The 17,123-nt window shown below is 43.5% G+C and overlaps 1 protein-coding gene across 1 annotated transcript in view; it reads left to right on the forward strand.

The window, feature by feature from the left end:
• The first annotated feature begins 447 nt into the window (after positions 1-447).
• LOC147018600 (BAI1-associated protein 3-like) overlaps positions 448-17,123 on the forward strand; it is a 315,606-nt gene continuing 298,930 nt past the window's right edge. The window contains 1 exon segment of the mRNA XM_085898430.1: positions 448-832. The gene's annotated coding sequence lies outside the window, so the exon portion shown is untranslated.

Raw genomic sequence — 17,123 nt, forward strand, 5'->3', positions numbered from 1 at the left:
GATATACTCTCAATTCTCACCATTCAACGAGCACCAAGTGAACCGCCGCCGTAAAACGACAATGCCCCTGGGACAATCACCCCCGACCGTGCCGAACCTCAGTTTTATCTCTTCCGTGCTCGAGCCGTGCAACATGTGATCACACGTCACGACCTTCAATTCACCACACACGTCATGTCCGTTAAAAGAGTGGTTTATATGATACTACCTGAAAATTGGAAAACACTGAATGTTGTACTCGGTGTAAAAATCGACGGCTTTGAATATAAAATGTTTGCCTCCTCAGAGGTCATGACGTGTTTTGGGTGTGGAGCTCACGGGCACGTGAAGAGTGTTTGTCCCAATGCGGTTACACCGCAAGAAGGTGAAGGTGCGGTGAGGAACGATTCCTCCTCACCACAAACTAATGGGGAGAAGGTGAATTGGGAGCCTAACCCCGCCCCCCCACCGGCTGAGGTGTTCGACGAATTGGACTCGTCCACCCCGACCGGCGTTGGAGAGAGGGTGTGTAATCGTGACGTAATCAATCCACCCCCACCAAACGAGGAAGTGAAAGTGGTTGCTTCCTCTCCTTTACCATCCACTGTACAGGACAGTGTGGACGATATGGAGGTATCTGTTACGGATACCATGAAAAAAAGGCCCAAAACGGTCAAATGTTGATGCCTTTGATGCTAAGGAGCAGAATAAGGTCCAGATCGTGTCAGGCTCGGTGGACCTCCAAGGTACGTCTCACATTGGAAACCCCTTGGTGGTTCCGGAGTCGTGTGCGGATGTGGAAACTTCACTTGTTCCACTGGCTGACTCTGAGTGGGACACGTAGAACACTGAGGTATCTCAGGATGTTTTAAGTGTTTGTCCTGTCAGCCAAACCTGTTCAGACGAGTTAACAGCTATGTCTGACAGTGATGGAGAAATAGATAAAGGGGAAAATCCCTGTGAGTTAAATGTCAACCCCTCCCTCACAGATGATGATGTAAGGGTTGTAGAGGGGAAGGACATGGACAAGGCAAATTTGGAGGGGTCCGTAAACAGAGCAGAACTTTCTGTTGAGCCAAAATTAAATGTTCCACAAGTAATAGAAGAGGCCATCGATGAAGCACTTGAATCAGATGAAACCTCTTCTACCCCACATTTCAGTGCTTTAAGCTCTCAAGAGGATGAAGGGGGAAACGACACAACCTTAGTGTCTCAAGAAAATGTGATTAAATTCCTGGATGATACATTCAGGAAAAGAAACGTAAAAAATCAAAGATGACTTCCTGAATTTACACGATTTCATTAAAACTGCAAGGAGTATGATTCGTGATCCTTATCAGGTTAACATGTCAGATCCTCAATTCCAAAGGTTAAGGAAATGTGTTACTCAGGCTGGTAAAGAGCTTCAAGAATAACTAACAGAATGGAGATACAAGTAGCATCCCTGAACATCAATGGAGGCCGCAGTTGTGTGCGTCGCCTCCAGGTATTTCAGCTCTTACAAAATGAAAAAAAATGATGTGCTAATGCTACAGGAGACACATGCAAATCGGTCTTCTGAGGATGAGTGGTGTAAAATCTTTAAAGATTGTCTTTTGTTTCTCGAGTGCGCTTGTTGAGGCCAAGGCTGGTGTGGCAATAGTGTTGCATCCTCGACTTCAGCCTTCGGAGATAACTTGTAAGGAAATTTGCAAAGGTTACTTACTGTCTGTGCAATTTGTCAGTAGTAACCTAAAGATTTGCATGACAAATGTTTACTGTCCTCGTGCTAACTCTGAAAGAGGTGCCTTTCTGTACAAGTTGGCAGAGTTTGTAAGCACCATTGATTTAACCATGTTGTGTCTGGGTGGTGACTACAACTGCACCCTCGACCCACAACTTGATCGGAACACTTGTGAGCCTCATCCACCCAGCGCAAGGCCTTTGGCACAGCTCGTCAAAAATTTTAAACTGGTGGATGTGTGGCGGGTACAAAACCGTAATATCCGTCAGTATACATGGGTCTGTGCATCAAGAAATGTTTTGACGATGGCTCGCCGAGACAGATTTTATGTTAATCATGAAATGGTAAACATTGTTAAGAACTCTTATATAAGGCCGTCTGGTTTTTCCGATCATCACATGATTGTTATGGTTTGTGGCTTTCCTCATCATGTCTGTGGAAGTGCATATTGGACTTTTAATTTGAAACTTTTACAAAGTGCACATTTTATAGAAGCTTTTAAAATGGTATGGGAAAAATGCGAGTCACAAAAGGGTTCATATTTGAATTTAAGACAATGGTGGGACTGCACAAAGTCCCAAATCAAATGTTTTTGCCAACAATACTGCTCTTATAGCACATACAATGCTTTTGGTGTTATATCTGCTTCAAAAAACGATATACTTCTCTGTGAGCAGAAAGCTGGATTGTCTCACGTGAATGTCCAGCAGTTGTCGGAGAAAAGGACCCTTTTGGCTGAAATGGTGAAACAGCAGGCGGCCGGTGCATTCATCCGACTGCGGAACGAAAAAATCCAACTTGACACATCAAACAAAGGGTTCTTCAATTTGGAAAAAATGGTCAAGACCTCTCAACAAATCCATGCTTTGCGCTCTTCTGTTGGTGATTTGTTGACCTCCCAGAGTGATATCAAGCATGAACTACAAGACTATTTTTCTGAACTCTTCGCAAAAAGAGCTGTGAATGAGGAGAACAGGAATGCGATGCTTGAACAGCTCCCTTCTCTGTCTGAAGGCCAACAACAATTGCTTGAGCCTGGCATTTCTCTTGGAGAACTTACTGCTGCGCTCAAGAATAGCAAGGATGGGAAAGCCCCTGGACTAGACGGCCATCCGGCTGAATTTTATAAGGCTTTCTGGGACATTCTAGGCCATACTCTTCTTGAGGTCTTTCAGGAGAGTGTTGAACAAGGTGAATTGCCATTGAGCTGCCGGAGGGCAGTTTTGTGTCTCCTTCCGAAGAAAGGAAACCTGCATGAGACCGCATATTGGCGGCCTGTGTCACTCCTCAACTCGGACTATAAAATATTGTCAAAAGCACTTGCAACCCGTCTAAAGGAAGTCATCTCTTTCTTGATTGGCACTGATCAGTCATACTGTGTTCCAGAACGTTCCAGATACGATAATATTTTTTTTGTTGAGAGACTTGATCAGTCTCGGTCGAACTACATCTCCTGGTTTTGGTTTATTACTTTTAGATCAAGAAAAAGCTTTTGGCAGTGTTAACCATTCTTTTTTGTTTGATGTACTAAGGAGAACAGGGTTTCGGGGAAAATTTATTGCTTATGTTAAGTTATTGTACAAAAATGCATCTTGTCTGCTGAAGGTTAATAACAGTCTTTGTTATCCTTTCCCCTTTCAAGCCTGGTGTTGGCTTAGTGGTTAGGGTGGCGGCTTGGGATCCCAGGGTCCTGAGTTCAAGCCCCGTTGGCTGCTGAATTAACACCAGGGGGTTGACTCAGCCTGTCATCCTTCCGAGGTCGGCGAAATGAGTGCCAGTGTACTGGTCCCGGTGTATGCCCCGGTTAGAATAGGTGTACCATATCCCTGTGTGTCGTAAGAGGCGACCAGGGTTGGCGTCAGGAAGGGCATCCGGCCATAAAACATTGCCTCACAAAAAGCCAAACCCCTGCACAGCAGGGAAAAATGGCTGTAGAAAAACAACGGTCATCCTTTCCCCTTTCAGCGAGGCATCCATCAGGGCTGTGCGCTATCAGGCATGCTCTACAATCTATCCGTTGAACCTTTATTAGTTTTACTTCGGAACTCAGTGTTTGGAGTCTCTCTTTCACAAAACCCCAAAGTCGTTGTTTCAGCTTATGCTGATGATATTTGTGTTGCTATTGCAAATCAAAAAGATGTTTCTGAGGTCTCTTGTTGCCTTGCGCAGTTTGATTGGAACTGGTAAATTGGGTAAATTGGGGTAAATTCATCAAGGGTAAATTGGAAAAAAAGTGTAGCTTTTTGGGTGGGCCCCAGATCGCCTTCCTCGTCCCTGCCTGTTTTACCAGGAGGAATACAGTGGAGTAGTGAGGGGTTTAAATATTTAGGCTTATTTCTAGGAATTGAAGCGTATGAACAAAAAAATTGGGAGAACTTCCTGGAAAAAATTAAATTGAAACTGGCAAGGTGGAGAAGATTGTACCAACTTCTCTCGCTTAAGACACGGGTGTCAATCATAAACAACCTGGTGGTTCCATTTATTTGGCATAGTTATCCCACTTGAACCTCCGAGATACTTGGTCATAGGCATTCAGAGGGTTCTGCCTGATTTTTTTTCTGGGGTGGCCACCATTGGCTGGGCCCAGACGTGGTCTGCAGACCCCGAAATGCGGATGGTCAAAATCTGATGCATATCCCAAGTCGGATAATGGCATTCCGAATTTCCACGATTAAGCACCTACTGAACAGTGAGTGGGTTCCTTGGTGACCTCTCACAAACGCCTGTTTGCAGAAAGTGGAAGGTCTGAAATATGACCGTGAACTTTTCCTCATCGACCTGCAACACGTTGACATGTCTCAGCTCCCCAGTTTTCATCAGAGCCTTTTGAATGCTTGGCAAATCCTCGGAGTGCAACGTTTGGAGGTATCATACGATGCCCAAAAGTTTGTACATGAGCCATTAGTTCGGAATCCTTTATTCTCTAGAATTTCAACCTCCAGGTCGTTTATGCATTGTTTCACCAGTGTTGGAATAAACAGAGTGCGAGACCTGTTGCATCCATCCTTGAATGCCTTGCTCCCTGTAAGCTCACTTTCATCAAAAACTGGTGTTCGTTCTGCTCGTATTGTGGAAAATGTCTTGAAAGCAGTAATTCAAACCTTTCATAGACTAAACATCGGGTGGACTGGGGTGGATCAAGTGGTAGACTCGCGTCTCTATTTCCCTGAACTTCAAATTGCCTCAAAAAAACAAGAGGGTGTGTTCTCCTCAAACTTAGAGGAAATTGGGGAGTTTCACGTCATGGGGAAAATGGCTATTAGTATAGTAGATTAAAGAAAAATCGTTCAGTTTGTGAAAAAAGTGTGAAAATTGGCATGCATGTTCATTTTTATATGTTCTTTCATACAAGAGCAGGACACACCTGATCAGCATACATTTACGGCCGCCATCTTGAATTTCAAAATGGCCACCACCAAAAATAATATTTTACGATATCTCAGTCACCAAGAGACCCAGCAAAATGAATAAAGAGTCTAAACCAATGTTTTCACCCACAAGGAATCCAATAAACACACTTAAAATGCTCTATTGTCAGTCTTTCTGCTTTAAAATGACATATACACTGTCCCAAGTGTAGTTCATCTGGTCCAGATACAGTTCTGACTTCACTCTGTCTGATAACGTGTTCCTGCACAATGGCAAAGTTCAGTGCACGGGAGAGATGCACAGAAACATTTGCATCGTGGTCTGCATGCCTTTTTGCAGCCGCATTTGATCAGCTCTGTGCAGGATTTGTCCGCCTCGGCAAGTGCTGTCCAGAAAGGTATCCACTGTTCAGTGGCATTCTTCGTCCATCCCCAGTCGCATGGGCTTGGTAACTGCTGCTTAGATATCAGCGCTTGGCCCCAGATGTGTCCTGCCTGGTATGTCGACCTCTTGATATGTTCCGTGAGGGCTGCCTTTGTGGGGGGTAGGCGATCTATTTGGCTTCCTTTCACGAACAGAAGCTTCCTTGCCTGATTCACCTCGGTGCATTCACTGGTTCTATCATAAAGACGAATGACGAATCTTTCCAGTTGACACACATTCTCATCTGAGACTGATGAAGGCTCTTGGGATAAACTCAAGAAAGAGTCCGTTATATCAGGGAAATTGGTCCAGGTGTCCCAAGCGGTTTTCTTCCCAATACCACTGAATGACGACGACGTGTCACAGCCAGTGAAGGCATGGAAGAACAGAAGAGCTTTGGCCTTATTTTCCCCCAAGACTGTTTGCAATCGTGTGAGCCGGTATTCACCTGTAGTGTTTCTTGACTCCATATGCAACCCATAGTTCGTCAAGGGATAAAGTGTGAAATATGGCCATTGCAAGGACAACAACGTCGGTGTCGATTGACCTGATCAGGATTCTGTGATGGCCATTTTGTGCACAATGGAGAGCATGCAAGAATAATCTCATATCGGCTTCTTCATGGTTGCATGGAGCTAGAGAAGATTCTCTGTTGCACTCTTGGGAAGAGATGACATTGGTATCTTGTGTGCGATATGGCTTCTTCTCTTGTGTGGATAACTTAGCGACGCACTGTGACAGCTCACTCTTATTTTGGTCCACGTGAAGAAAGCTCTGCCAGTTCTGCGGAATTGGCGTAGAATTTCTGACAATAATGTGGCTCCTTGTTCCCCTCCTCTTTCTCGTTGAACTCTTCAAACTGTTGTCAATATACCGATCCCATATAACATCCAGACGTTTTGTGTTTTGCAGATTTCTCAGCACATAAGGCAAGAACACATTTTCAGCATAGTCTCCAAATGTTGAGCAGGACTTAGGAAGCAGCATATTGACTTTAACAGATCCATCGAGAATCTTGGCATCTCCCTCTGTTGGACCACACTCAGAAGCCGTACTGGTAGCCAGCTTGTCGAAACATCTAATAAGGTGTACTTTAGTACACTGCCTCAGTTCTCCCATGTCTGAAAGAGAAGGTGGTGATCCCTGGTTTTCATGACTGAAGCATTCATCCATCTCCCCTTCTCGGAACTGACAAGATAGGTACATTCTGCCAAATAACTCACAGTTGCTTTTTAGAGTCCTAATTTGGTGTGATGTTCTGGAGTGTTTTGAGGGTGAAGTCTTGTGGAAGGGAACCATGTTGTTCTTTGCTATGATGTCTGAAATTGGTTTTATTCGCTGCTCCAAGCGTTCAGCAGCATATGTGTGATATTTTGACTGCCCATTTGCTTCCACATTCCTCAGCCAAAGGATTGCATCTTCTGTCATCACCTTCTTTGTGTCCAGCACGATCAAATCATTTGTATCTTCTGTGCAGGGATTACCTAATTCTTCAAATGTTGCAACCACAGCTTTAACGTGTTGGGCAAATTTCACTGAATGGATTGTCCCTGATCATGGTGCTCTGTAGATTTTGTGGAAGTAATTCCAAATGAACTCTCAAACTCGTCGATGATTCGAGCCACTTCAGGACCAGCTGTAATCCACTTGATCAAAGCAGAAGGATTATATTATCAGTGATTCCAATCACACCGCCATCTCCTTTGATGTGATCATTCATCTGTTTGTGGGCTTGGTCCATAGCCATAGTGGAGAAAGTGTGAGGTGATCTCTGCACCACAAAGTTACCCTTCTCAAATTGCTCATGAACTGACGGCACTTGCTGACGAAGCTGTACCATGTCCTTGATATGGATAGGGAGCCATCTTGCATAATTTGTATGATCCAAAGAAAACATCCATGGAACAATTTGTCCAAGGCACTGAACGTACAACTCAAAGTTTGCTTCACGCAGAGAACGCACAAATTTCAAGAGTAGAAGTTCAAGATCCAGAACCAAAGCCCAGTATTGGAATTGAGGAACTTTACTGCAATTGACTTGATGCCAAGTTTCAAAATCCATCGTGTCATCATCTGGCCCAAGTGATTTGGCATATGTGATGTACGCAGATTTCCGAAGGAGGTGCAAAGCTGCTGCCATTACTTGGTGTACATAGCGAGACCTGGTGACATGCGAACCCTTCAACATATCATCAGCTCGATCAGAGGTTGTGACTTCAGACTGCACAAGAACTACTGTCCATCTGCTACCACTGAGGAAATCTCCAAGTAATTTCAACACATTCATCTCTATGTGGAGACCTCCCATTACCACCACAAATTTATCCTCACCTATATGGTCTGGCCATGCCCACTGGATTTGTTTCGCAATGGAATATAATGGCTGATCCATGGTTATCACAGGTATTTGATCAGGGTGCAAATGCTGAATCGTCCTAGCCACGAGACGCATAGCATGTGCTATCATAGCTGGTGTATGTGTGAACGGCGTATTCTTCTGTGAACAAAGGCATCAATGCAATGGGTGACACTGGTCTGATCTCAGCTGATTGCCTATTGGCATGGGAAGCTGCCCATGAGACAAAGTCTTTGGTATCAAGTTCCGTCTTGTTTGATACAAGTTCTAACATTGCACTCAACCAGCCGTCTTCTTTCTCTCTGTATGCTGACATGACGCTTGATTCAGCTTTTACTTGACCTGCAACAACTGATGCATACAAGTCAGTTTGTGGCAGACCTGCTGGTGCTACTTCTGAATATTCTTCCGGGAAAAGAGATGCTACCAATTAAATTGGAGAAAGCAATTTCCACACGCTCATAGCATTTGGATATCAAACATCGAGCAAACACTTTTAAGTATTTAGTTGTTTATGAAAGGGTCTCATTTCGATTTTAAAGCAGAAGGACTGAAAATGGAGCATTATAAGTGTGTTTATTGGATTCCTTGTGTGTGAAAACATTAGATTAGACTCTTTATTCCAGTGCTTAGGCCTCTTGGTGACCAAGATGTGGTAAAAATAGTTTTCGGTGGTGGCCATTTTGAAATTCAAGATGGCGGCCGTAATTGTAGTCTGATCATGTGTGTCCTGCTCTTATATGAAAGAGCATATAAAAGTAGTCATGTGTCCCAGTTTTCAAACTTTTTTCACATTTTGAACGATTCTGGTGAAATGTTGACTTGATCTACTGTACTATATCTACAACATACTGTATGTCTGGAAGCATGTATACCTGGTTTTACAAAACTGTTGAAAAATCGGTGGAATGAGACCTTACCTGCTGGAGCTTTTTTAACTCCAGTGTGGAACAAAATGTATAGTTCTCCAACTCTTGGGCGAACTGGAGACCTGAATTGGAGACGAGCACATCAAGCCCTGGTCACACAGACATGACTCCATAAGTTTAATTCTTCTGTTCCAATTTCTTGTCCTTTTTGTGATTTGATTGATAATGTTGCCCACGTTTTTATTGAATGTAAGAGATTGGTACCCCTCTTTCTCTTCCTTCAACAGCTTTTCTATAAATTTAATTTTCTTTTTTCCTTTCCGGTCTTTATTTATGGAATCGGGGGGAATTATAAAAGTAAACCAGTCCTCTCGTTTTTGTCTTTTCTGTTGGGCATTGCTAAACTGGCAACTTATAAAACCAGGAAAGCAAAATTGAAGGGGATAAATGCAAATGTGCTTTTGTGTTTTAAAGGTATGGTTTCGGCATGAGTAAATATGGAGCAGGCTTATCTTTTGAGCCTGGATATTGTGGGTGATCAGTGGTACACTGATGAGGTTTTGAGTTTCTTTTCGTGATGGAATCTGTTTGTAAAAGTGTAAAGTACTTACACTTACTTTTTGCATATATGTATTATTCTGTGGTGGTTTTGACATGAACAGACACCCTTGTTAACCTCCGCCATCTAAGATGGACGGAGGTTACTGTTTTCACCCCTGTCTGTTAGTTTGTTTGTGAACAGTATTACGGAAAAACTCCTGGACGGATTTCGACAAAACTTGGTGGGGGGGATTAGGTATGGTCCAAGGATCATGCCATAAGATTTTGGACTTGGTCCAAAGTCAAATATGGCCGCTATGGCGGCCATTTTGAAAAAATATTTGAATTTTTGTTTTTGCATTTCTACATGTTTTAAGTGATTTACAACCCCTCCAATAAAATTTTTGTTGGAGAAAAAAAAAATTTGCAACTTTTTTTCAAAAAAATTTCGATTTTATTTGAAAAATATTTCAATTTTTTTTTTGCATTTCTACATGTTTTAAGTGATTTCCACCCCCCCCCCCCAAAAAAAAAAATTTGTGAGAGAAACAAAACAACAAATTTTGCAACTTTTTTTCAAAACAATTTTGATTTTTTTTTTTTGGCATTTCTACATGCACGTCAATCTAGTTTAGTTTATTCAATCGTGGTTCAGTAGAGTAGAGTGTGATCAGTTTTGACCTACAATGAATAGGATATCAGGTTCACTTAAGTGACCCAGCAGTATTGGCGGCGGAGGTTTTGCACTCAACCGAGTGCTCCCCCTCTAATTTGTATTGCTTTTGTTGAATTTATTTTTGCTGTAAAATTGTTAACCTCTGTCATCGAAGATCGGAGGTTACTGTTTTCACCCCTTTCTGTTTGTTTGTTACTTACGAAATCTATAGATTTCGTAAGTATATTGATCACTTCTGTTTCTGTTTGTTTGTTTGTGTGTTTGTTACTTACAAAATCTAAAGATTTCGTTTGTTTGTTTGTTTGTTTGTTTGTAGGCACGATAACTCGAGAACGGAAGAAGCTACCAATGTCAAATTACACCACGTGATTCAGGACGGTGATGGCTCATGCTGAATAGATTTTGGTCAAAATCGCTCAAAGGTCAAGGTCACAGTGAGGTCAAACATCCAAAACATTCGATTTTTGATGGTTTGGTACAGAATCATCGTAGAAACTTATGGTTTGCGTCGCTACCTTCTCTAGAGACAGCTTTTATAAGACAAGGTCAGAGGTCAAGTTGACGATTTCGTAAGTACCAGTCTATGACTGCTTGTTTGTTTGTTACTTACGAAATCTAAAGATTTCTTAAGTTTATTGATGACTTCCGTTTCTATTTGTAACTTAAGAAATCTAAATATTTCGTAAGTATATTGATGACTTCCGTTTGCTTGTTTGTTTGTTTGTTTGTAGGCACGATAACTCGAGAACGGAAGAAGCTACCAATGTCAAATTACACCACGTGATTCAGGAGGGTGGTGGCCAGCAGTGATTAGATTTTGGTCAAAATCGGTCAAAGGTCAAGGTCACGGTGAGGTCAAACATCCAAAACATTCGATTTTTGATGGTTTGGTACAGAATCATCGTAGAAACTTCTAGTTTGCTTCGCTACCTTCTCGAGAGACAGCTTTTATTAGACAAGGTCAGAGGTCAAGTTGACGATTTCGTAAGTACCAGTCTATGACTGCTTGTTTGTTTGTTTGTTTGCAGGCATGATAACTCGAGAACGGAAGAAGATACCAATGTCAAATTACACCACGTGATTCAGGAGGGTGATGGCTAGTGCTCATTAGATTTTGGTCAAAATCAGTCAAAGGTCAAGGTCACGGTGAGGTCAAATATTCAATTTTTGATGGTTTGGTACAGATAACTCGAGAATGGAAGAAGCTACCAATGTAAAATTACACCACGTGATTCAGGAGGCTGAAGGCTAGTGCTGATTAGATTTTGGTCAAAATCGGTCAAAGGTCAAGGTCACAGTGAGGTCAAACATCCAAAGAATGATAACTCGAGAACGGAAGAAGCTTCCAATGTCAAATTACACCACGTGATTCAGGAGGGTGATGGCTTGTGCTGATTAGATTTTGGTCAAAATCAGTCAAAGGTCAAGGTCACAGCAAGGTCAAATATTCGATTTTTGATGGTTTGGTACAGATAACTCGAGAATGGAAGAACCTACTAATGTCAAATTACACCACGTGATTCAGGAGGGTGGTGGCGAGCGCTGATTAGTTTTTTGTCAAAATTGGTCTAAGGTCAAGGTCACAGTGAGGTCAAACATCCAAAACATTCGATTTTTGATGGTTTGGTACAGAATCATCTTAGAAACTTCTGGTTTGCGTCGCTACGTTTTCTCGAGACAGCTTTTATTAGACAATGTCAGTGGTCAAGTTGACGATTTCGTAAGTACCAGTCTATGACTGCTTGTTTGTTTGTTTGTTTGTTTGTGGGCACGATAACTCGAGAATGGAAGAAGCTACCAATGTCAAATTACACCACTTGATTCAGGAGGGTGATGGCTACTGCTGATTAGATTTTGGTCAAAATCGGTCAAAGGTCACAGTGAGGTCAAACATAATTCCGTAAATTAATGTGGAGAAATGGAGTATTTTTGCTTCGCTCGACGTTACGAGTTCGTTTTAACTTCGATTTTAATTTTGTCTTCGGTTTTTGCGATCGCTTAGGACGCTTAAAACTCGGTTGTCGACATTCTGGTAAACATCGGATGTTTTGGGGACGTTTTAAGATTGTATACAAAATATTTAACTCGACGCGTCACGGGTCGTCCCATTATGCAGTGCGCTCGAGCAGACGCGTCGTTGAGTTACGTTAAGGTATAATATAATTGCGTGGAGAAATGGAGATTTTTGCTTCGGTCGATGTTACGATTTTTGATGGTTTGGTACAGAATCATCTTGGAAACTTCTGGTTTGCGTCGCTGCGTTCTCTCGATACAACTTTTATTAGACAATGTCAGTGGTCAAGTTGACGATTTCGTAAGTACCAGTCTATGACTGCTTGTTTTTTTGTTTGTTTGTAGGCACGATAACTCGAGAACGGAAGAAGCTACCAATGTCAAATTACACCATGTGATTCAGGACGGTGATGGCTAGTGCTGATTAGATTTTGGTCAAAATCGGTCAAAGGTCAAGGTCACAGTGGGGTCAAATATTCGATTTTTGATGGTTTGGTACAGATAACTCGAGAACGGAAGAAGCTACCAATGTCTCATTACACCACGTGGTTCAGGAGGGTGATGGCTAGTGCTGATTAGATTTTGGTCAAAATCGGTGAAAGGTCAAGGTCACAGTGAGGTCAAACATACAAAAAATGATAACTCGAGAACGGAAGAAGCTTCCAATGTCAAATTACACCACGTGATTCAGGAGGGTGATGGCTGGTGCTGATTAGATTTTGGTCAAAATCGGTCAAAGGTCAAGGTCACAGTGAGGTCAAACATTCGATTTTTGATGGTGTGGTACAGATAACTCGAGAGCGGAAGAAGCTACCAATGTCAAATTTCTACCAATTTCAAGCTCCCAATGTCAAAAGTTAAAAGTAAAAGGTAAAGTTGCAAACTATAACTCTGTGAGCACTGTTGACGTCATATTTAATGAATAAGATATAAGGTTCACTTGAGTGACCCAGCAGTATTGGCGGCTGAGGTTTTGTACGTTACCGAGTGCTCCCCCTCGAGTTCTGGTGTGTTTTGATACTTTTATAATAAAAGCATACAAAAGTCCCCCTCTCTCTCTCTCTGTCTCTGTCTCTGTCTCTGTCTCTGTCTGTCTCTCTCTCTCTCTCTCTCTCTCTCTCTCTCTCTCTCTCTCTCTCTCTCTCTCTCTCTCTCTCTCTCTCTGTCTCTCTGTCTCTCTCTGGCTCTCTCTGGCTCTCTCTGTCTCTCTCTGTCTCTCTCTCCTCTCTCTATCCCTCTCTCATTTCTTTGAAGAATCACAGCTTTCCTTCTGTGAAATTCTCCAGTTTAATCTTCCCCATTCTCATACTCGCACTTTGTCTCAATTTACCACCTCATGTCCATTACTAACAACCTATGTTGGCATACTCCTGCTTCATCAAATATAACCTTGTTATTCATAACATGTTTCTTATCACTTATCTTTCTAAAATTTAATCAATCTGGCCACTATAACTTCCACTTTTGTCGGTCGGTAGATGTTCATCCTTCTTTCTGTAGTCACAACGAATATCTCAAAGCTCTGGACAATGTCGAGAATCCTCTCCTCATCTTCATTCCTCAACCTGTATCTATTTACACCATGTTCCAATTTGTATCTGCCCACTTCTTGCTCTGCATGGCCATTTAAATCTGCACCAATTATAATCTTCTGTCCAGCTGGTACCCTTCTGATTTTCCAACTGCTCCCTAAATACATCTTTCTCCTCATCAGAACATCCTTTTTGTGGTGCGTATGTTGAAAGTACATTCACTATGGACATCTTTCTGGCTGTTATTGGAGAACCACCTCAGCGCCGTTGAGTCTGGCATTTCACTCAGGCCGACTGGCAGGGACTTCAAGCAGCCATCAAGCTTTGAGACAGGTCTCCCATTTCCACTAACATCAACTCATCCTGGGAATTCTTTCGAAGAAACTTGCTCTTTCTCAGGCACAGATTTATCCCATCTCGTCTTCAGTTGTCCTTCCCTTCCTCCAACCCTTGGTTCACTGAAGCTTGTGGTGAGGCAGTTGTCCTGAAACAACTTGCATTTGCCTCATGGAATGCTATTCCACCTGAAGGTAATCTCAGTTCCTTTCACAAAGCTCAGAACAAGTGTGTGTCTACCCTCAGGAGAGCCAGAAAACATCTTTCTGATCTCGAGTCTGAACTCTCAAACCTCTCTCCCTCCTCCAAATCCTGGTCGCATCTGCTTAAGTCCGTTTCTGGTAAATGTCCCTCTCCATTCTCCCTTACCTCAAATGGCCACACAGCTGACACTGTACATGAAAAGGCTGAATGCCCAAACTCCATGTTTGCAAATAAATATTGTGTCCCAAACCTATCGATTTCTGTTCCCACCTTACCCAGTTGCACCCAGCTGTTCCTGAACTCTGTGTCCTTTTATCCTGACAAGATGGAGAGTTTGCTATCAAACCTCGACTCAGATTCTGCAACTGGTCCAGATGACATCAGCCCACGTGTCCTAAAAACCTGCTCTGCTGCCCTTGCTCACCCTCTCTCTGTTCTATTCACCCTCTCATTTTCTCAAGGTCATCTGCCATCTGCTTGGAAATCAGCAAACATCACTGTTCTGCATAAAAAAGGTGCAAAAACAGATTCCTGCAACTACAGACCAATCAGCCTTTTCCCAATTATCAGCAAGGTGATGGAATCCATCATCGCTTCAGACATGAAATCCTTCCTATTCTCCAATGGCCTGATTTCCGATCATCAATTTGGTTTCAGACCAGGTCACTCCACCCTGGATATGCTGCTTCTGCTCTCCCAACAATGGATGGAGGTCTTGAATGCCGGACATGAAATCATTCATCTCCCAAGACATATTATATCGCATGCCTTCGATACGGTCTAGCACTCTGACCTGCTCACCAAACTCTCTTCCTATGGTATCCAAGGACATCTCCACTCATGGCTCGCAGACTTCCTCTCCTGTCGCAGCCATCATGTGGCCCTTAATGGAATTCTCTCATCCCCTCTTGCTGTCCAGGCTGGAGTTCCTCAAGGCAGTGTTCTGGGCCCCTGTTCTTCTTCTGGTTTTCATCAATGATCTCTCCGACTCTATGGAAAATCCTCTTTTCCTCTTTGCTGATGACTCCACCCTCTATTGTACCATTTCCCATCTCTCAGATTGGCACGCAGCAGCCTCTTCGCTCTCTGCAGATCTGAATAAAATCACAAGCTGGTCCAACACATGGAGCATGTCTTTCAATCCTGACAAATCTCATACTCTCAATATCTAGTTAAGTCAATGGATTCAGGATCCCCATCTACTTTCTCAACAATCCTCATGAAGAAGTCCTTTCATTCAAGCTCCTGTGTCTCACGATCTGCCATGATCTTTCCTGGGAGAGCCATATTTCCAAGTTAGCCTCCAAAGCCAGGCAAGATCATGGCGGGTGGTTACATCTACTATTGGGCTTGTCGCAGTGATGGTTACCATGCCCAAATAGTTGCTGTAGCTGTATCCAATAAGCTGACTCCATTGCTAATTGAGGTAACACCGCTCAACAAGCGTATTATGAGACTAAGGATTCGTCACTCCTTGGGTGTCATTTCCCTGGTCTCTGTATATGCTCCGACTGAGGCGAGTGAGCTCACCCTGAAGGACGCATCTATGCCACGCTCGAGTCTGTGCTTGATCAATGCCCCAGGTGAGATACTCTTCCAGTCTTGGGGGATTTAAATGCATCAAGTGGATCTGCTCGGGATGGTTATGAGACATGTGTTGGTCCCCATAGGTCTGGAACTGTGAACCAGAATAGCACAAAATTCCTTGACCTTGCAAGAAGTCATGGACTTAGGGTGGCTGGTTCATGGTTTCAGCGCCCACAAGCTCATCGCTGGACTAGGTATTCCAATGCTGGTGGTGTGGCAAAGGAGATTGACCATGTGCTCATTGATGGTCACTGGAGGATGATCCAGAACTGCAGGGTCTACCGGAGTGATCATTTCCTCAATACTGACCACAGGCTTGTGGTATTAACTCTGAACTTGCTGCTTAAATTCAGGAGAATGGTACCATCCCAGCCTTGGCTGGATGATGGCAAGCTCAAGAATGAGAGGGTCGCTGAGGAGTTTGCAAACAGGCTGAGTGGGGATTTGGGGGTCTGGGTTCTTTGGGGAATCTTGAAGAGTTGTGGAGTTCCTTCAAGACCACCGTCCTTGATTTTTTTCCGGTGGATGTCTTGAAACTCGCTGGAGGGTGAAGAGAAATTTTGTGCATCAAGGGACACTGGATATCATGGACTAGACTCACAGGGCCAGGCTGAATGGCAGAACTGAGCTGTTCAGGGAGTTAAGGCGTTAAACTGTACGTGTGCTGAGGGTGGACAAGGTGGCGTATGTGCAAGGAATCTGTGAGGGGTAGAGCATCAACTGTGGTCAAGTGATTCTCATCCTGCTTTCAGGGGAATTCACGCATTGTGTTCATCCAAGCCCGTCCCTTGGTGTATTGCAGTTATAGCGGAGGATGGTGGGCTCTTGAGAGAGGAGTCTGAAGTGAAGTCCCGCTGGGCCGGTTACTTTGAGTGGCTGTACCAGGCTGATCCACCAGCTGTTGAGTTGGAAATGAGGGGTGTTACTGTCCTGATTTCTGACCCTCTAATCAACTGTGGTCCACCTTCGTTTGTGGGAAAACAGGCTGTTATGAACCTGTTGAAATGGGGTAAAGCTCCAGGGATCTGTGGCATCCATGCTGAACTTCTCAAGGCTGGTGGAAATGCCGTACTCATGTCGTTGCATGCAGTTCTGTGCCCTGCCTGGAATACAGGCATCCTCCCAAAAAGGGGCTTTGTTGTCCCTCTCTGGAAAGGGAAGGGTGATCGCCAGGACTACAACAACTACCGAGGGGTGACGCTGCTCCCAATACCTTGCAAAGTCTTTGCTCAGATAATTATAATTATTGTCAAGTTGACCACCATCTGCTTGAGCACCAGCTTCCAGAGCGGTCAGGCTTTACACCAAAGACGTCAACGATTGACCTTATCCTTGCTCGTCGGGTCCTCACCGCACACAGGTGAGAGATTTGGCATGGACTGCTTGCAGCCTATGTTTGTCTATGCAAAGCATTCGATTCAATGAATCGGGAAGCCCTTTGTAGGATTCTTCGATTTTGTGGGGTGTCACCAAAACTGCTCAATCTGATGTTTGAACCCTACTCTGCTACTGAGAG

This window comes from Eptatretus burgeri, chromosome 10 (genome assembly GCF_056783735.1).
Source record: "Eptatretus burgeri isolate ZD-2024b chromosome 10, Ebu_testis_v1, whole genome shotgun sequence".
In the NCBI taxonomy this organism is placed as follows: Eukaryota; Metazoa; Chordata; class Myxini; order Myxiniformes; family Myxinidae; genus Eptatretus; species Eptatretus burgeri.